The 5,019-nt window shown below is 34.0% G+C and overlaps 1 protein-coding gene across 1 annotated transcript in view; it reads right to left on the bottom strand.

The window, feature by feature from the left end:
- Nucleotides 1-5,019, bottom strand: part of LOC101561781 (solute carrier family 5 member 4-like) — a 134,560-nt gene that overhangs the window by 62,181 nt on the left and 67,360 nt on the right. The gene's annotated exons all lie outside the window — the stretch shown is intronic.

The following is a 5,019-nucleotide window of genomic DNA, read 5'->3' as shown; positions in this document are numbered from 1 at the left end:
ATATATATAATAGTTGGGATAGATATACAGCTACTTTCTCTTAGTTCATTGAGAAGAAAGATTTGTATTAATATTGTTTAGACAAGATATCATGTGTGCATCTTGTCCTCTGAATAGCTACTATGAAGACAATATACACTGTATTAATTATTGTACCTGTCCTACTTATCTGTTTGAAACTGTTTCATTGCTATTTTATTTTCTTTCTCATTAAAGTGAACAAAAAATCCCAAATAAACAGTATTCTGCAGGAAGACAAGATAAGTAAAACTCATGAAGGCATAGCATAATTAAGAACTTTCTGAACAGAACCATAGATGAGCGCAAAATAGTACTGAGAACCAACCCATGGAATCATATCAAATTAAAATGCTTCTTCATGGACAAAAGTTCAACAAGTTGAAAAGACACCCTACAGAATAAGACAATACCTTTGCCAACTTCCATATATGGAGGACTAGTATCTAGAATATATAAACAAATGAAAATCAGATCCCATATAAAAACCCAATTAGAAAATGGGCTGGTGAAATGAGTAGGCACTTCAGAGAAGTACACATGGCTAGTGAAAACATGAAGAAATGTTCAATATTGCTAACCATTGAGAAATGCAACTTAAAACAACATAGATTCTGTATTATCAAGATAAAATGGCCACCATCAAAAAATCAAATAATAATTAATGCTAGCAAAATGCTGTGGAGAAAAAGGAACTCTCCCACATTTTTGGTGGAAAGGTAAACTAATACAACTATTGTGGAAATCACGTTGGAGTTTCCTCAAAAAAAAACCTGAAAATATTTTTTGACACTCTATTCCCTTTTCAAGTATATTCCTGAAAAGGTTAATGACATCATGCTACAGTGACACATGCATTCTCATTGATAGCACAATTCATAATATATAAACCTGGGAAAGGACCTACACGGACAGGTGATCAATAGAGAATGCTTGACTTTTACATACAATGAAGCTTTATTCTGCCCCAAAGATAAACTTGAGTTTATCTTTGTGTATGTAAGAAAATGTATGAATCTTGAGACAATAATGTTAAGTGAAATAAGTCAGACACACATTTAAATAATGCGTGGTTTCTTGTATAGAATCATAAAAGTATAAATGAAAAACAAAACAAAGTGTAGATAATAAGTGGGTAGATAGATATTTTTCAAAGAAGATGGAGACCAAGATTTGGAGGGAGGAGAGATGGGAGAGAAAACATAAGGGATTGAATATGCTTTATGTCCATGAACCAATTCCACACAATTAATATGAACATTATGCACTGCAAACATGTTCTAAAAAATCATGGGGGTCAAGAGATGCATGAACTGAGGAGAAAGGAAAGGAATTAAGAACATTACATGTGTTATGTAAATGTATCAGCTCTCCACAAGGAATGTAAACATTATGTACTAATAAAGAAAAAGTCCTGAAGAAACATACTGTGGCCTCTTTCTAGGAGACTGAGGGCTGGACCAATTACACTGCACTCTCTTCTCTCAAGTTAATGGAAATGGTTGGATATTGACAGAAGCAAAGGCCCATATTTAGCTATGTCTGGAGTGCATCACTGAAAGCCAGACACTTGGTGCAAGATCTTTGGAATAGCTATAGATTCTTTTTAAGATACTGTAATCAACTTGCAAACTTCAGTACATACACATGTGAACACATACCACACCCACATAGAAAAATGAATCATGAGGAGATAAGGGAGCTATATGTGTCCAAATACTCCCAAATATCCCAAAGCTTACCTATGGGTCATCAATGGGAGTAGGACTCAGAAGCCACACAAAATTATTCAAAACCATAAAGGAGATTAAAATAATGAATAAAGTCTTCTGTGAATTCACATAAGAGATATCAACACAGGTAATAGATCTAAAAACAAAGTTATTAGAGTTTATAGAAGGTACTAGTAAGCTAACAGAGTTAAGCTTGTGAGCTTAGACATAAAATGACCAAAGACATAAGTGAACAGTTTAATAAGGAATTGGAGAAATCAATTCCATGAAAAGACACCAAAGAGAAATCCAAGAGTTTAAAAATTCTACAGGCAGTTGAAATGACTGAGAAGAGAACAGAAGATCAGAACTAGAAGGGGTTGATATTGGCAACCATATACTCAAGAGATACCTTAAAAATGACATAACATAAAAAATGAATTTAACAGCTGCTTGATGACACAAGGACTTTTAAATTTTGTCTCCCTGGAAATCGACAGAGTCAAAGAGAGTTGCCTTTCTCTCATTCCTGCTGACACAGGCATGCAATTTCTTAATTGGATAGTGGAGCTGAGTTGTTACTGACATATGAAAGCACCAGATTTCATTCTCTGCATTCAGTCTAGAAGGGTTTTAATCACCATTTTCTATGAAAACAAGCATCTCAAATGCTGGTCTGTTAGAGACCAGCAGGACAGAGAGCTGAGATAAGGAGGCAGGGAAACACTTTCGAGGAAATAGGTGGAATCTGAGTTTATTCCTGAGAATACAGAAGCTGGGAGGACTCACATAACTGAAAATTACCCTTTTATGTAGTTGAGTAAAATCCCCATATTCTCTGAACTTTCTCTTCTTCAATTGGAGTGGCATAGGAGCCAAGTCCTCTAGTAGTGATTGCTAAAGCTAAGTACAGAATGTGTGGTAGAAGCAGCTGACCATTTTGGAAAATGCTAGGAGTTGGATTTCTCTCTAAACATTAAAATTGTGTTCAAAATCAACTTAGTGTGTGATTACATCTTTGCCTTTCTTAGAAATTTCTAGGGGATCTTTCTCAGTTTTCTAGTATAAAGTACTGTTTTAATTGAATTCTTGATTTATCTTCAAGAGAATTAATTTGTGAATAGAAGTTCACTCAGTGTGTTTGTTGCAAGTGAGATATCAAGAGCCTCATATTGTGCATAGATGCTGATGGTTCCCTTCTCTTTAAAAATACTGAAAAGAGATTGAAGCCATTTTAAGAGAGCTCACATAGTCATAATTATGCAAAAATGTATACAGCAAAAGTAAGAATATATAACTTTCTGGAAAAGAAAAAGCTGAAGAAAAATCAGTCGATTGATATCTTGTGACTCAATAGTGAATTAATTTATATAATCATAAAAGCTATAACATTGAATGCTGATCTTTCCAACATTGTTGTTTAAATTATTAAAGGTAGAACAAAATAGGAAATGCATTTATGAAAATTAAGGATGGAAAAGTGATTTCTCATCTTTGGTCATTGGAAGTGCAGAGAAAATCCTAACACTGGAAAAGAAGAGGGATCAATATAAGTAGTTGAATCACATGAGGGATTTAGTTAATATTATAATTCAAATTCAGTGTGTCTTAGTAGGATCTGATCCAAGATGACTCGCATTCATACTTCACAGACTTCACAATGAATAGGAAGTTTTGGAGAACAGGAATAAATGCTAAGATACTTGTTTGAAAGAAAGGAAGTATTGTCCCTGAGATAAAAGTTAAGGTACAGATGAAGACACAAAGCAGCTATTTTTCTTAAGAAGCATTATACATGGAAGACCAAAAAACTCCATCAGGAAACTCTTAGAATTAATAAATTCAGTAGCATACCAGGACAACAAAAATTAATAACATTCTTCTACACAGACAATAGGCTGACTGAGTGACAAATTAAAGAAACAACATGTTTCATAATAGAATCCAAAAAAGAAGAAATAGTTAGAGATTAATCTAACAAAGGAAGTAAAATGTCTATACAATGAAAATTACAATACTCTGAAAAAGAAATCAAAGAAAATGAAAAGATATTCCTTGTTCTGGATAGGTAAAACCAATATTGTAAAAGTGGCCATACTCTTAAAATTGTTATATACATTTAACTGAATCTCTATCAAAATACCATCAATACACTTCACAAATCTAGAGAAAATGTTCCTGAAATATATTTGGAATGAGAAAAGACCTAGAATAGCAAAGTCAGTCCTAGACAACAAATGCAAGGCTGGAAGCATTGGAATCCCCGACCTTAAACTATACTATAAAGCTATGGTGATAAAGTTAGCATGGTACTGGCAAAAACAAAAACAAACAAACAAACAAGACAGACCCAAGGATTAGTGGAACAAATTAGAGGTGCAGATACAACTGCAAACACACTTAGCCATCTTATCTTTGACAAAGGGCCAAACATGTTCACTGGAAGAAAAATAGCCTCTTTAATAAATGACCCTGGAAAAATTGGTTCTCCACATGCTGAAAATTACAACTAGACCTGGGTCTATTGCCATGTACTAAACTAAAGTCAAAATGGATTAAAGATCTAAACATTAAAACAGAAACACTGAATTTCCTAGAAAAGAAAGTAGTTGGAAATCTTGCACGCATAGGGCTATGCAGAGAGTTCACGAACAAAAACCAAACTGTGCAGGAAATACTTCAAAGAATCAACAACTGGGATCTCATCTTGTTAAGTGGGTTCTACATGCCAAAAGAAATCAACAGAGTGAAAAAATAACCCACAAATTGGGAAAAAGTCTTAACCAAGAATCATTCAGACAAAGATCTTCTATCTGGAATACATAAAGAACTAAAAATTTCAGTCCTCCAAAATTTAAAGACACAATCCAATAATGAGTATACAAAATGAATACACACACCTCAGAGGAAGAAATACAAATGACAAAGAAATACATGAAAAAAAGTGTTCCACAACACTGGTCATTTGAGAAATGCAAGTTCAAACAACATGGAGATACAATCTTACCCCAGAAAGAATGGCTGTCATAAAGAAATTAACTAATAGCAAATGCTGGAGAAGCTGTGGAGAAAGCCCTTTTCCACTGCTTATGGGAATGTAGACTGGTATAATCACTGTGGAAATCAGTGTGGAGACTTTTCAGAAAACTAAACTAGGACTGAAGATCTGATCCAACCCATCTGGGTATTTTTCCAAAAGAACTGAAAACATCACACTACAGTGATATAGGTGCACCCATGTTTAGAGCAGTAAAATTTGTCATAGCCAACTTTTGTTTTGTTTTGTTTT

Source organism: Octodon degus, unplaced genomic scaffold (assembly GCF_000260255.1).
Source record: "Octodon degus isolate 3935 unplaced genomic scaffold, OctDeg1.0 scaffold00230, whole genome shotgun sequence".
Taxonomy (NCBI): Eukaryota; Metazoa; Chordata; class Mammalia; order Rodentia; family Octodontidae; genus Octodon; species Octodon degus.
This window is presented reverse-complemented; position numbering and strand designations above follow the sequence as displayed.